The 17,226-nt window shown below is 34.9% G+C and overlaps 1 long non-coding RNA gene across 1 annotated transcript in view; it reads left to right on the top strand.

Annotated features, from left to right (window-relative positions):
* Positions 1 to 7,734: 7,734 nt before the first annotated feature.
* Positions 7,735 to 17,226, top strand: part of LOC111087492 — a 23,679-nt gene continuing 14,187 nt past the window's right edge. The window contains exon 1 of the long non-coding RNA XR_002612165.1: positions 7,735 to 7,745. This is a non-coding gene — a long non-coding RNA (uncharacterized LOC111087492). The remainder of the gene's footprint in view (positions 7,746 to 17,226) is intronic.

The raw sequence follows: 17,226 nt of genomic DNA, 5'->3' as shown, positions 1-17,226 counted from the left end.
TTTACGAACGTTCAAAACATTTCTATGAACTTCTTTGATATTCTTTGTGGCTACATAGGCGTTGTTTCCTTTCTTGTTTTCAAACAGCATTAAATGTCGATTGTGTATCTCGTCGTGTGCCATCACTATAAGGGATTAGGGTATATTAAACTATACACATTATATAGGCTACACTAACATGACGTTTAAGCGGTTCTTTTAACTATTATACGTGATGTACGTTTTTTTTTTGTTTTTTTTTGATGGTGGTTAATGGAAATGTTCCAAAACGCGACATTAATTTCTTGACGACCTAATACAATCTTCCTATCTCTATTGAAACATTGCATTAAAAAAACAAGCAAACAAGTAAAGAAAAAAATTTAAAAAGGTTGTTTGTAGTTAAGCACAAAGTAATCTAAAAATGTATTATTCACCCATTTGCGTAATCGCATGTTCAGAAAGTCCAATAAACTAATCTACACAATACGATATAATTATTGAATTCAAATATGTCAGACAGTAAAGTTCAATTGAAAAAACACGATCATGATAGCATCTTAAACTGAAAAAGGCTGGACGAGGTATAGCTGGAAGATGCCATAGAGTATGACAAATTAAAAGTGGCTTTGCTGAAACAATATGAACTGACTGAAGAAGGTTTTTGCCAAATATTCAGAGACGTCAGACCTGAAACTGGAGAAACAGTATTTCAGTTTATGGCACATCTACGGCGATACTTCACCAAATTGACTGACGTGGCCAAGTGTGAAAATGAGTATTAATGCGAGAACAGTTTATGATTACGTGTTCAACCGACATGTTACTGTTCTTAAAGGAGAGAGCACCAAAAGCCGTAGACGAAATGATCAAGCTGGCAAAACAGTATATGGAAGCCCATGGAGGGAGTATAACTGGAAATTTCAAAAATATTCTGTTCAAAACCAGGGATAGCTGACCAAAAGCAAGAGTTAAGAGACAGAAGAGAGAAGAGATGCGATGTTTGTTATAAATTGGGACATTGCAAGGAGTGCAAGTCCATCACCAGCAAACAACAACACAAATCTCAACATAAAGCAGTTATTTACAAAACAATGCTGGTATGAAACAAGAAAAAAGTTACTTGCACTATGGATGCTGCTGCCAAAAGAAAGAGAATCAAGGCTGCTCCTCAAATTCAATACAAGAAACATGATCAGTGCATGACTAATGGTTGGCTCAAGTTAGCAAACAAATCAACAGTGCCAATAGTGATGAGAACATGCGACAAATATCAAGAAGTGCCAACAAATCATAATATGGCAATATGTGAAGACTATGTTGGGGACAAGAAAGTGAAAGTTCTACGAGACACTGAGTGAAGTACTGCAGCAGTGAGTACCAGTCTAGTATCCGAGGATCAGATAACAGACAAGGCACGCCTATGTGTGCTATCTAATAGGACAGTAAGAAAGTTTCCTATGGCAAAAATAAAGGTGGATACTCCATATTATGTAAAAGATCTTGAGGCTATGTGTATTAAGGAACCACTATACGACTTGGTGACAGATAACATACCAGGTAGTAAGAATTTGGAGGAGCTAGACAAAAAAGAAGACTGCTGAAGCAACTGGAGTCATCAGAAGTGCTCAAAGGAAAACGAGCAAGCAAGATATCAAATCTCTTAAAGTCTCGAAAAGTGATAACTCGAATGTATTTTCACCGGAGCTGAAAGAAGTGCAGAAGAAAGACACTTCATTGCAGAAACTTCCGGATAATGCCCAAGAGGAAGTCTAGCACAAGACAAAGAGAGAATAGACTTACAGAACTGAGGACCAGTAAGGTGTATTGAACCACCTATCAAAACAGTTTTACTGGGGAAGCCAAATCCAAAGACAGTCAGACACACTCCTATAATAAGAAGGCCAAGGGTCGGCGTTTCAAGGTCAGACAGAAGGTTTAGGTTCTGTAACCTACATATAACAACAAACTTATCCAGCAGTGGAAAAGACCTTTTACAGTACAGGAAGTGGTCAACTGAATGCAGGTAGACGATGAAGTGATAAACATATAAAAAGTGTGAGACTGTAGAAAAATCCTAAGCCCAACAACAATAGCACAGTATATATTTATAATATTAAGAAGTATAAGTAAACTCCTTTAATTGACAATTGTCAAACATAACATCTGACATAGTGATCCTCAGACCTATGAGACAGGAAATTCTTCAGAAGTTGTATAATGGAAAGTCTAGAACCCCCACATTTGCTAAAACGCAATTGTAGTTTAACTGGCCACATTCAGGCTGAGACATTAAGTGGTGGTGTCAACAATGCACAGTTTTCTCTGCCCTGAAGCTGGCCTAGACAGAGTAAACTCCAGTAGACAATTGTTGATTCTTCTTTGCAGAGAATATCCCAGGATATTACTATTCCTCTCCCTGGAAGTGGACCAAGTCTTAGCCATTTTAAATAACTTAGTATCGTAGATAGTTTATGTATTGGTAGAGCACTAGCTTGCCGATTTAGTGTACCTGAATACATTTTCACGAATCAGGAAGCTAATTTCAATAGACAAATCTTCTCTACATTGGGTAAATTGTTGGTTGTGGTGAAAACTTGCACTTTGCCTTAACAACAACAAATTTACCATGTAATGGAAGAGACCTTTTGAATTGCAGGAAGAGGTCAACATAATGGACTATAAGGTAAAGGTGGACGGGAAGACCAGGAAATACCATGTCAATCTGTTGAAGAGGTACTTTGAGAGTGAAGAATAACTAATGGGTGCAGCTATTTAGGCACAGATGGACATTTGTAGGTGTGGCTGTCTTAGACACAGAACCATAAGACGATGACTTTGTCATAGAAGATGAAGACCTACAAGACCTAAGAGCGCTGGGTGGAGGTGAGATGTACAAATACATCAGCGCCAGTAAATACGTGACTGGCAAACAGAAGAAAGAGCTACAATATATCCTGTGCCAGTATGCATATGTCTTTACAGAAAGACCAGGCAAGACAGACCTTGTGCAACACAAGATCGAGACCACGACCAGGGATCCAGTCAAGATTAAGCCATACAAAATGCTCTGTGATTAGAGATCTGATCACATAAGAAGTTGAGGTAATGTTAAAAGCTGGAATCATTGAGTCTTCAAATTAAGCCTACTGTTCGGCAGTGGTTATTGTGAAAAAGTGGGATAGCTCAATCTACTGCATAGATGTTTGGAAGTTGAACCTCGTGACGAAGTTCATCTCTAAGCCTATGAACAACCCCGAGACTATCGTGGCGAAACAAGATGGGGTCAAGTTCTTTTCCAAGATCGACCTTAGTAAAGGTTATTGGTAAATCCTGATAGAGCAAAGACAGAATCTAAAGAGAAGAGGGCCTTTGTGACATCAAATCGGTGCTACCAGTTCAAGAGGATGCTGTTTAGGTTAGTGAACTCAGCAGCAACATTCAACCACATGATGAGAAAGATATTGCATAAAACGGCTGTTTAAGTTTAATGTGAGAGTTAAATGTATCTATTTTTAGAAGCAACAGTGTATCGCAGGTGTAGTTCAATTGTTATGATGTGGTGCTTGTTGTATTATTGCATCATGTCACTAGAACCTTCTAAGTTTTCTCGTTGTTTTGATTGAGTATTATTACGTCATATATCTCGTAGTGTGTAGAAAGTTCTAGGCCTCAGTCTGGCTAAAAATACATGGACGAAATGTATTTCGAGTAAGTAAGACAAAGCTAGTTAGATAGAAATAGATCTAGACTGAGTGATTGTGAGTTTATTCATAAAGCGTGTATAGTGGCGATTTATAAAGCTGCATTATTACAGATTGCATTGTAATAACAGAATAGAGAATAATAATTTGTCTTGTCAAGTATATTTTATAGTAACTGAACCAACCTGTGTGGACTTTGATGAAAAGAAATGATAATTTAAAGTCATGGATACAACTGTGGTAGCCAACAATGTAAAGAATATTTTTTGTCTTTGATCTGTACAAATTTAAACTGGACAATTTAATTAGAATATCGGATTTAAGAATTAAGCTATTGGCTATAACTTCTTTTTTAATATTTGAATTGAATAATCGAATAATATTTTTGAATCTTTAATTTGGCCTATAATATTTCGATTATGGCATTTTATTATATTATTAGAATCTTGATATTTTAATTGAAGTTCTTTCTCAGTATTTATATGAACTTATGAGCATAAGCAAAGAAAAATATGTGATAATATTTCAACCACATTATGTCTTCCATATCAAGTGCCTATAAGGGCTTTTGCCCAATACCATTGGCTCGTCAGGCCATATGTGATATTTAGACGTTGTAGTTAGTAGTCTAGGCACTTAGCACTTGACTTGGACTTTATTATCCTAATAACAATTCATGACCTAGACACTTTTATCATAGTCTTTACTCTTGAAGTAGAGTATTTCACCATGGTTTTAATCTTTAGACTGAACCTTCTTATAAGAACCCGGAGTTTGAATCTGATCTATGAATGATGTTTTTCATGATTATTGTTTTGCAGTGTTTTGTTTATCTGTTTTGATTTTTGTATTGAACCTTATGATTATCTTGATTATAAAGCTGGAATTAAAATTTTCAACCAGAATGGTATCTTATGTGCATGTGAACTAAATAATCATGTAAAAAATGTGATGGTCGCGGAGATTAAGAATAACAGGAGGTCACCAGAAAATATTTTACTGAGCAAGACCTAAATTTCCTTAATTAATCTCAGTTGAGTTTGAAACAATGTAAGATACTATATACAAATTAAACAGAGTTAAACAGTCTTTATTTCATCAAAAACTAAATCAAAGTTTAAAAATAAGTGTACCTTGTGTGGCACCGTTATTCAGAGCTCTTAGTGTGTTTAAAACTTACCAACTTGGAAAAAATGTATATTAACTAAGGGGGTTAGGAAGCTGGTATGCCAGCATACTACAAAATTCCTCTCCTCATTATATTCAGAACAACCCTGCTGTCCTTATCAATAGAACATTTCGAGATTCGGGGACAAATAACTGAAGAGTCAGATAGTTTTAAATTGGAGAAGGTTGGTATGGGTTCTGGAGTTGGCCTTCTTGTTTGGACAACCGGGCTTGCCTGGCAAGGAGGTGGTGGGTTAATCCACATTGATCCTTTTCCAGTTGTATATGTTATCTCAGTTTGGACCCCCCTGACCTGAGAGTTTGGGTTCCCTGAAGTCTTCAGGGCCAGTTCATCTGTGGCTTCAATGATAACTTGCAATTAATGATATGGGGTTACCAACTTGGAAAAAATGATATTAACTAAGGGGTTAGGAAGCTGGTATGCCAGCATACCACAGAATTCCTCTCCTCATTAAACAGGACTTAATTGCGATTTTTGCAATTGCGATAATAATAATACTGGTTTTTACTTTAATTTTGCAAGTTTTATAACAAACGTTTTACAGCGTTCCATCGTCCGTATAAAGTATCTAGCACATGGAGCTTTGCATAAAGAATATAATAACATTAAAAACAATTCTTATATGAAAATGATTTTTCCATTTAATTAAAGTTTCAGTAAACCATCAACATTGAAATTCAGAAACATTCTGTTGCTATTATCGTGCCATAAATCGGTAAGTATTTTTTCATTATTAAAATCAGTTAAGAAATGTACTTCATAGAGTATGTCCTCAAATACAGCTGAGATATGTTTTTAAACCAAATTGCTGACTTCATCGTTTTAGATTTAAGGCCTATATTTCTGCGTTAAAGTAATCAAATGTAGTTTATAGATTTACTTGTTCCTGCTGTCAGAAAGGCTACATTGGGTCCACAAAAGAAAATTGCTAATTCATGTGAAAGAACATGCTAACTTCAGATCTCCAACTAAGTCGAATGTGTTTGAACACGCCCTATGTGAATGAGACATTGTCGTCCATTAAAATTATTATAAGGTCTTAGTAAAGTCTAATGATGAATAGGGCCTTCATATAAAAAAGTGTTTTCTCATTCATAAACTAAGGATAGAACATACTAAAGCATATTTAACAAGTAAGCTACTTCTAGTACACAATATAGACAGAGGCACAATGTATTTTATTATAAAGAGAAGAAATCAAGATGCTGACTACAGCTATTAAAAATACTGGATTGAACTGATTTTATTCCAAGCATAGTATATATTATTTCTTTCATGAAAATCCACTACGTGTCAAATACTGAAACATTTTTTCACCAGTATTACAGACCAATAATCACAATTAACATAATATCTCAACGTCGTATCATCCAGATATAATCCTTTATTTTCATTCATAAGTTACTTAATAGTTGTGTTCTCAGTGTAACTGGTTCATTTTTGTTACAAAAGACTCATGAATGACATTATATAACATCTCTATTTGTGTGAAACATAACCCACACATTTATTTATACACATATATTGCCATAAACATATATTTAAGTATTATCATTTTCACATACACTAGTAGCTGTAGACAGACTGCTTCCAGCTCAATTGTCATTACCATAGTAACCTACATGTGCTATACCTACTAGCTATGGGTCATAATGTAATGCTATCTATGAGCCATTGAACTTAACTCATTTTCTTAGCAATACAAAATAAGTAACCACCAACAAACTTTAGCTTAATTAAGACAGGATCAATATTCATGCTGTTAATACATATTTATCAATACACACTCAGGTCATTCTAGACTAAATACAATACTTCACTCTCTTTAATTAGTGTCATGGAAATATATATATAGGCATGTCCAGTGAAAGTAAGACTATTCTACTTAGATCCACAACAGGTCAACTTGCAATTTTTGCTGAAAAAAAACACAACTCTCACTGTACATGGAGAAGTTATATTTATTCAAGCACACAGTTGACGAGTTCCACTGATATTCACCTAGACAGGATAAGCATTTTTTCCAGAATATTGGATGTCATGCTGCTTTGGAAAAACACTTTATAGTTGAAGTAAGTGTTGTAATGCCCTTTCAACTGGAGTTTTTGAGCACCCAACTATCATCCTCTCTTCTAGAAACTGATGATATTCTAGACATAGTACCTACTAACACAAGTCATCGTACCTATATGATAATTTAACAGCTATCACCAGATATACTACGTATATATTTCTATGAAACTTTTTAATAGCTTGCAAAGTAAAAGTCGTGCCGCGCATGTGATCAACAAACTATTTTAACTTTAATGATGATTAATTGATAATGACACAGTGTAGTGTACATATTTCATACTGAAACACCACTCAATAGTTCATTAGGCAATATGCGCTACCTCTTTTGGTCATTGATCTTACTATCAGTGACTTTCCTAACTTTTGGTATGACAGTTAACCCCATCCATAGTGATCAGGAGGTCGTTATCGGTATCTTGGCCGACCACTAGGGCTATTGAGCATTTGTTCTTCAGGTGATTTCTTCTATGATTCACATAAGTATTTTAAACATCTTTCTACCTGTCGGCTAAGTCAAAATGATACAAAACAATATCCTCATTGTCCTCTGACTTGTTAGTCTCGACCTCTTATTGGTGGTCAAGACAATGCAGCAGAAGCTTATCGCTAAGATGTCTTTTGCTTGTCAATGTGCTCCATGGTCTTATTCGTGTCCTGTAACTGCTGTACTTTATATATCAATGGAACAGTCTGTTTGTGTATGAGATAAAGAACTGTCCAGCCAACGCTGAGCTGCTTCTAAAATACTGGCATATATAAAATGTATACCCAGTCTTCATTCTGGAACTTTTGTTCCTTGAGTATTTTATCATAACTCCTCTTTTGCTTCATGACAGCCTTCCCTAGATGTGGTCATGAAAAATAGTGTGCATCAACCAATGCAGACCTTAACCACCCCAGATATTCTTTCAGACATTGGAAAGTCAGCTCTAGGAAAGCACTGTCATAACATACATAGGGTGCAATATTTAGCAACAAAACAGGAGCGTGTTCAGGAAACAACCAGTGGCATGGTACACTATCATGAAATACAGAAAAATGTGTGTCCATTCCAGACAGTATGGCATGTATTAACAAACTCTTCGATCATCTGCTTGATAGTTTGTATTACCCACTCTGCAAAAACCATGGTGAAATACTCCACTTCAAGAGTAAAGACCATGATAAAGGTGTCTAGGTCATGAATTGTTATTAGGATAATAAAGTCCAAGTCAAGTGCTAAGTGCCTAGACTACTAACTACAACGTCTAAATATCACAGATGGCCTGACGAGCCAATGGTATTGGGCAAAAGCCCTTATAGGCACTTGATATGGAAGACATAATGTGGTTGAAATATTATCACATATTTTCTTTGCTTATGCTCATAAGTTCATATAAATACTGAGAAGGAACTTCAATTAAAATATCAAGATTCTAATAATATAATAAAATGCCATAATCGAAATATTATAGGCCAAATTAAAGATTCAAAAATATTATTCGATTATTTAATGCAAATATTAAAAAAGAAGTTATAGCCAATAGCTTAATTCTTAAATCCGATATTCTAATTAAATTGTCCAGTTTAAATTTGTACAGATCAAAGACAAAAAATATTCTTTACATTGTTGGCTACCACAGTTGTATCCATGGCTTTAAATAATCATTTCTTTTCATCAAAGTCCACACAGGTTGGTTCAGTTACTATAAAATATACTTGACAAGACAAATTATTATTCTCTATTCTGTTATTACAATGCAATCTGTAATAATGCAGCTTTAGAAATCGCCACTATACACGCTTTATGAATAAACTCACAATCACTCAGTCTAGATCTATTTCTATCTAACTAGCTTTGTCTTACTTACTCGAAATACATTTCGTCCATGTATTTTTAGCAAGACTGAGGCCTAGAACTTTCTACACACTACGAGATATATGACGTAATAATACTCAATCGAAACAACGAGAAAACTTAGAAGGTTCTAGTGACATGATGCAATAATACAACAAGCCGTGTATATCTAACAATGGGCTCCTCCTCAAGAAAAATATTTTCCATATTTTTTATACTATATACAAAGACTGTTTTCAGTTCCTGTACAAAGTCCACTTATACAGTCTGCACCAACATTTGCAGTCTCCTAGCTGGCTTCAATATAGAGCCTGTAGTTTTGGAGGTATAATGCCCGCTTCATGATCCTCTCACTGTCAATTTTACACCTCTGGATGTATGCAAGGAGATGACGGTCTTCCCATAGAGGTAATTCTGGAATTTCGGGATTGAAAATATGATAGCCAGACACTGTTATTCAATCACAGAGCAGTTCTTTTCACTACTTAACAGCTTATTACTAATGTACATTACGAGAAATAGCCCATCTTCATTTTCTTGCAGAAGTACTGCTCCAATTCCATCTGATGCATCGGCCTGAATGATTAATGGTTTCTTGAAGCCTTGCATTCTAAGGATTGGCAAGCTTCCTAACATTGTCTTCAACTTCTGTAATGCTACCTACTGTGGTTACTACAACTATATCTTGGTGGGTTACTCTTTCTTGGTCAGGTCTGCCAGTGGTGCAGCAGCTTCAGTGTAATTTGGGATGGACTTCCTATAGTATCCCACTAACTCCAGAAAAGAGCTGACCTGCTGCTTGGTCGTCGGTGCTGGTGCATCTTATATGTGGGTTTAGCTTCTAATCTTCTTTAGCTATCTGTCGGTCGTCCACCTTGTAGCCAAAAATCCAGCACATAATAGTTGATGTAGTACTTAGATGGTCTGATGGTCAGATCTGCTGCCCTCATTCGCCTGAACAGCTCTCCGAGTCTTTTCAGATGGTCTTCCCATCTGATTGTGTGGATCAGAATGTCATTTACATAATGCTTGATGTTGGTAGTTTTATGCAATATCTTTCTCATCATGTGGTTGAATGTTGCTGCTGAGTTCACTAACCTAAACAGCATCCTCTTGAACTGGTAGCACCGATTTGATGTCACAAAGGCCCTCTTCTCTTTAGATTCTGTCTCTGCTCTATCAGGATTTACCAATAACCTTTACTAAGGTCGATCTTGGAAAAGAACTTGACCCCATCTTGTTTCGCCACGATAGTCTCGGGGTTGTTCATAGGCTTAGAGATGAACTTCGTCACGAGGTTCAACTTCCAAACATCTATGCAGTAGATTGAGCTATCCCACTTTTTCACAATAACCACTGCCGAACAGTAGGCTTAATTTGAAGACTCAATGATTCCAGCTTTTAACATTACCTCAACTTCTTATGTGATCAGATCTCTAATCACAGAGCATTTTGTATGGCTTAATCTTGACTGGATCCCTGGTCGTGGTCTCGATCTTATGTTGCACAAGGTCTGTCTTGCCTGGTCTTTCTGTAAATACATATGCATACTGGCACAGGATATATTGTAGCTCTTTCTTCTGTTTGCCAGTCACGTATTTACTGGCGCTGATGTATTTGTACATCTCACCTCCACCCAGCGCTCTTAGGTCTTGTAGGTCTTCATCTTCTATGACAAAGTCATCGTCTTATGGTTCTGTGTCTAAGACAGCCACACCTACAATGTCCATCTGTGCCTAAATAGCTGCACCCATTAGTTATTCTTTCCTCTCTTCAACAGATTGACATGGTATTTCCTGGTCTTCCCGTCCACTTTCACCTTATAGTCCATTACGTTGACTACTTCCTGCAATTCAATAGGTCTCTTCCATTACATGGTGAATTTGTTGTTGTTTGTGGGTAACTGAACCAAGAGATTCTATCCAACCTTGAAATGTTGATCCTTGGCCTTCTTATCATCGAAGTGCTTCTGACTATCTTGAGCTGCATAGAAACTTCATTGAGCAAGTTGATAAGTAGTATGTGTTCCTAGCTGACCACAGTTCTTTCAATGTCTACATCGGACCTCATACTGTTCTTCCATATAGTAACTTGAAGGGTGAAAATCCTACACTCACTTGTGGGACTTCTCAGTAAGCAAATAATACTGCCTGCTGATACTGGTCCCAGTCAAGTGGTCTCTACTGGCACATCTTCTTCAGAATGCTCTTTAAGAGTCCATTGACTCTTTCACAAAGTCAATTACATCCGGGGTTATATGGGGTGGTAAAGAGCCACCTATCACAAACGCGGTTATCGGTAGAAAAATATAAAGTAAATGAATCGGTATTAGCTGAACATGTGGCGAAAACTTCTCATGTTATAGACTGGAATAACACCAAGTTGATAAATCAGGTAAATTTAAAATAAAATTGAATATCAGAGAAACTATTGAAATCGTAAAAAAAAATAAAGATAACCTATTAAACAAGGAAGCTGGTCCAACTCTAGAAATAATATAATACTCGACAAATGTTTTGTAACTCTGGGTAGTTTAAGCCTAGATGGCGTTATAGGAATATAAATAATTATGTGGGCACATAAGTCCCAACCATGCGTTTACCGTTACTCCAGAAGATGGTATCATAAGGCACTGAAACATATGTAGAATCTTTTTTAGGTAAATTTCCTACTTGTAATAATTATTTATTGTGTAATGATTTTAACGTTGTATGGCTTTTAACTGTATATAGATGTTTTACATAAGTGTCGTTTTAAATTATTTATGTTTGTGTTACTTCTTGCAAAGCAAATGCATAAAAAGATCCTTCAAAGGCATTGATAAAATGTTTTGTTGTAAAGGCTCAATAATATCAAAACATAATTAATTATCTATTATTATGTTTGATTAATAGAAATAGCGTTTTTTTTCTACAAAAACACACTGAATATTTAAAATATTGAATCAGTTATTATTTTACGAAATACCTGAAAACTTTTACATAGTACTAAACTGTCGTATCTTAGAAAGTATACACTAAACATAGCGTTGCAGTATTTAAAAAAACAACAGATATTTATGTTCTTAAGCATAAACAATTTTAAGCCCATTAAGTAATTTCTCTCGTTATAGTTTGTGTGTATTACGAAGGAATCGTGGTAATAATTTGAAATATCAGGTATGATAAGATATTTTATCTTGAGCAAAAAGGTCAAAGCCAAGAAGAAGAAGAAAAAACTTACTAAAGAATAGTGATTTGCTATAAAATGAAAACCAGTGCTGCAATCACGCAGGTCCCCAGTGGCTCAGCGGTAAGTCTGAAAACTTATAACACTAAAAGCGAGGTTTCATTATCCATGGTGGGCACAGCACAGATAGCCCATTGTGTAGCTTTACACTTAACAACAAACATCTATTTGTTAGATACAGCTGCCATCTATTGCCGTTTTAAGCAATGAATCCTGCTCTACAAATTCCAGGAGGAAATTATTTTCGTGATGAAATATTGTTTTTGGTCAAAGATTTTAAAACGGTCGAGTTCTTACTATTTCATAAATAAACAGCACAAAGATATAATATGACAAACTGAAACCCTATGTTATGCCATTTAATCATGAATAACAAATCTGATTTGTAAAGAAAAAAGCCAAATGAAGAATTTATTAATTTAACACAATAAAAAAGTGAATGTATTACAAATACGTATACGAGGCTATATGATATTTGAAATTTTCTAATTGACTGTATTTTCATTGCACTGAAACACCATCCTTGCTTGCAAAGACAATTTGCTAACAAGAAAAAACATCAATTATGGATACAATAATCAAAAACATTTATAAATTAGAACCACATATGGTTTATGTGCATACCACGTTTTGGAAAATAATAAAAACAGAAAAACTTACCAAAATCACCTACTTTCTGAAAGATATTATAACTTTTACTGCTTGCTGGTGAGGCGTGCATGTATCTAAATAACGAAAGAGTTATTTCAATTTCACCGCTATTATAAGTTCTAAAGCCTTTGTATTCGTCACACACACACACACAAACAGTACATTGTAGGTGTTGATATGTTCTTGAATAGTGAAATTTACAATAGTATGTGAAGATTTTGTGACTTGAATTTTCGACATTTCGCATGGATATGATGTCTAACATCACGAAAACAGAGGCTTCCAATTATAGGCCAAAATGCACGTGTATATCTTTACTATAGATTAAAGACATTTTGTCAAATCTCCAAATACATAATTGTCGACTATTGTGGTTTTGGGATACTGTATAAGTGATGAGTGAGGTTACATTGACCAAAAATGAGCTTGCTTTTCAAATATTTTTTTTTTGTTTGTATGTGTATCGTTAGGCATAAAGTTACACAATGGGTTATTTGTGCTGTGTCCACCACGAGTATCGAAACCCGTTTTTAATGTTATAAGCTTTCAGACTTGCCGCTGAGCTACTGAGGAAAGAGTGGGCCTTTCAAAGAGGAAACACATTGAAATGTTTAATTAAAGTTGTCTTAAGTTGATGTCCAAATTTCAACGAATTAATTGTAAACTCGAAATGGTGTCTTATATAGCAAACAATTTTTCTACTGCAGAAACTACACCTTGTTTAAAAAACTACTTGAAGTAGCTGACGTATTATGAACAGTAGTTAATATTATATAATTCAATGTAATTTTCTTGCAATATTCCTATTGCAAACATTCAGAGTTATGAAGTAGTAATAATAAAACCAAGGTCAGAGATTGAGTAAGCAGAGACATACACTTTCATACATGGCCTGGTGGTTAAGGAGCTCGACTCACAATCTGAGTGTCGCGGGTTTGAATCCCTGTGACCGAATATGACCGCCTTTCAGCCATGGTGACGTTATAATGCGACGGTCAATCCCACTATTCGTTAGTAAAAGAGTAGCCCAAGAGTTGGCTTGGGTAGTGTTGACTATCACTGCTCAATTAGGGACGGCCAACGCAAATAGCTCTAGTGTGCCATTGCACGAAATTTTAAACAAACAATCCAAACCACTTCCACACTAATGACACAGACATCATTCTTGTGTATAGTTAGTCAAGATGTTATTTCAAAGTTAGACTTTCTTTTGAGAATACAAGAAAAGGTATCAAACTTCTGAGAAATATTCAAATATATATTCATCTGTCAAGAGGATTAATGACAGTTCGTTAATCTTTGAGGAGTAACAGTTTCTTAACGAGGTGAAATGAAACTTGAAAGTGACAGAAAGTCAGAATAGTGAAACTAATAAGCACGTAGTGGATAAACGTTCTCACTCAGCCTTGTACCCCTGGCTTATGACCTCCAACTGATGCAATCCTCATGTAATAATGAGTTCTTAAAGAGGGTATGGCGACCACATGCTGCGTTTCCACATTACCCTTAGTTTAGTAACATCAGAAAATTCTATAAAAATGTGGAGTAGAATCTGAAGTCAGTCAGAGACTGCATTGGGTATCTCAAGGTTCTATCAAGCTTCTTCAGAAGTGATTATTCGACCAATAAAACCCTCTACTCCATCTATGCATGTCTTAGCTTCTCAGTGAGTTTTGTTTGTTGCATATTTAAGTTCATAGAGTCTTTTTAAAAATTGTTGTTAAAATTTAGGTTTGTGAAGCCTTGTTAAAAATTCTTTAAGTTTTATCCATAACTGTCGGAATATAAGTACTACAGAAATGTTTATAGTAGATATAAGCTTTGAAAAATGTATAGTTCTTGTTCGTGTTAATAGATGTTGTATGCTTTTCACCTAAAAAGACCTCTGGCTCATCTCTTATTCTTACATAAATCTTCTCGACTTTGGGATCTGTGTGCAACGCCATTTATTGCATTCCTGGTACTTTTTTTAAATAAATCATATTTATAATAAGTAATTTTCCTACCGATAGTGCCGGTTACAAATCGGCACAGCTTCTCCAGGAATTTGTTCTGTGTATTGGCCAACAAAATGTTGTGAAGAATAAGAAAGATAGTTTAAAATATGTTAGTGACAAGTAGAAATAATAGTATATTAAAGTGTATGAAAAGTTAATATGGCTAAAGTTACAGCAGAGATTAAGGCAGAGGAATGATTCCAACTACAAACAAATGTTGTGGTAAACATAAACTTAGTAGTGGCCAGAGTAGCTCCACCTACCTCAACAGAGAACATAGTCCTACACACTAAAGAATTGTTATCCCGTTAATTTATTGTAAGATAGAAGAAGATATGGGATGTTTTCAGGTGCTATAAATTACAGGAGCTTGGTAACAAGCTAACATGATGTTAGCCACACCCAAGTGAGTTGAACATACAAAATACATAAAACTCTATTTATGAGAAAGTTGAAAATTTACAACTTGAACATTTGTTTTATACCTGTAAGCAGATAGACTTAGAAACAGCTTATTAGGGCAAGATTCGCTAAGAAATTATGATATTGACATATCCATTAACTGATGTAATCTGCTCATATAAACAGAGATCTTGAGATTTGAAGGAAATATATATACCTTCAGAATTATGTGCTAAAGTCCAAACTTTTCTGATTATTCATGCATTCAGATGCTGAACACATGCATTAAGTAGGGTAGTAAGGCTAGAAATCAGAAGTCAAAATGCAAAAGCACTGATATTCCTAACCGTAGTGATATATCATTTTCAAACGAGACCCAAAACTCGAGCGCTTTCGAATAGTTCACTATAAAGGGTTACATTTAATGAGTGTAATGAAATATATAGGTACGGATGTCAACGTGACGTAAGCCGAATATTCAATATGAGTTAGCCTTGGCAACTAGCCAATCATAACATAGTCCACAAACAGTCGGAAAGGCAGTAAATCTATATGTTATAAAAGAAATAAGGTTAGTTGTAGTAAGAAGAAAACAACACTAACCTAGCAGAAGTAGTAGTGGAAACGTTAAACGAGCACAGAACCAGTAGCAAAGCAGCAAATAGTAATAAAGAAAACAATAAACATAAAATAATAGACAAAAGACACATACAGGTGCTTAGGGAACAAGCATTCCAACAGGAGAGTTTGAGATTAATCAGAGTTACAACTAAAATAGTTGCCTAAAGTACAATACTTTAGGCAAAATGAAAAAAATATATATTAATTGAGCACATAGATAAAGAGGAATCAGGTTAATATAATGCTGTATGTGTAAGTGAAGTGTCTCAGCTTACACAGTGTGTATAAAAGTTTTAAATGTAAATACGAGTAATGTATTTACATTGTTTAAACATATAGTAGTAGATAAAGCAAACAGCAAAGAGAAGGTAGCTGCAGTACATGAACATAAACCAGGTTTTAATAAGAAGTGCATAAACACAGTAAAATAGATTGTGATTCTATATTAGGAGATATAAGCAATGACTATTGAATTTATTAAAGGAATATACAAATATATTTAAGAGACGTGATCCTAATTCTTGTACAAAGAAAAGTGAAAGATATGATAGTGCTAAACAGTAGTAAACTGTAGCACAGAGACCCTATAGAGTGCTGGAGAAGCACAGGGTAGAATTAAAAGCATGCATAAAAGACATGTTTGAGTAAGGAGTTATGGAGGACATTAGTAGTCCTTTGTCATCACAAGCTGTGCTCGTTCCTAAAATAAGACGGACAATTAAGGTTCTGTGTGGATTTTTGGACCTTTGATTTCATAACTACTAAAAATACCTTACTGTTGCCGAATATACAAGAGACATTAGGCAGGTTAGGTTAAAGAAAGCATTTTTTGACCAAGGACTTGAAAATCAGCTATTGGCAAGTTGAGATTGAGGAAGAAGATAAAACTAAAAATGCAGTTATATTACAATAAGAGAAATACTAATTCAATAGAGTGTTTCTGGTTTATGTAATATCCTTCAATATTTCAAAAGTTGGAGTTTTGAGAAACTCTTAGAAAAAATTAGATATGTATTTGATAGATTAAGAGAAGCAACTTTCAAATTAAAGCTGACAAAGTGTCAATTCCTAAGAAGAAGAAAAAATATTATTTAGGTCATTTGGTAACCACAAAAAGTGTAGAACCAGACTAAAAAATTAGAAGTATGAAAGGAAGTCAACGTCACGTAAGCCGGATATTCAATATGAGTTAGCCTTGAGAACTAGCCAATCTTAACATAGTCCACAAACGATATGTTTTTCAAAAGACAAACTCAACAAATGTATCCTTGAGAGAGAGAATTAAATAAATTTTAATAGCTGCTGTTAATGGTGTTCAGAAAACATCTAAGAAATTATTACAGTAAAAAAAAGTCGCAAAAGTACTGTTGAAAGTTAAATGAAAAATACAACTTTAGATAGAAACTTTAGAAAGTTACATTTAAATTAATTTTAAAGATATAACTTGAAATCCTATGCAAAATAAATGTTTAGATAAATTGCTATGTATTTGTTCTGTTTCGCTATGTATATATAAGTGTTACGGATTAGAATTTCAAATGTTCT

The sequence above is a fragment of the Limulus polyphemus genome, unplaced genomic scaffold (genome assembly GCF_000517525.1).
Source record: "Limulus polyphemus unplaced genomic scaffold, Limulus_polyphemus-2.1.2 Scaffold2214, whole genome shotgun sequence".
NCBI lineage: Eukaryota > Metazoa > Arthropoda > Merostomata > Xiphosura > Limulidae > Limulus > Limulus polyphemus.
The sequence above is the reverse complement of the archived record's forward strand: the minus strand, read 5'-3'. Positions and strand labels throughout refer to the sequence as shown.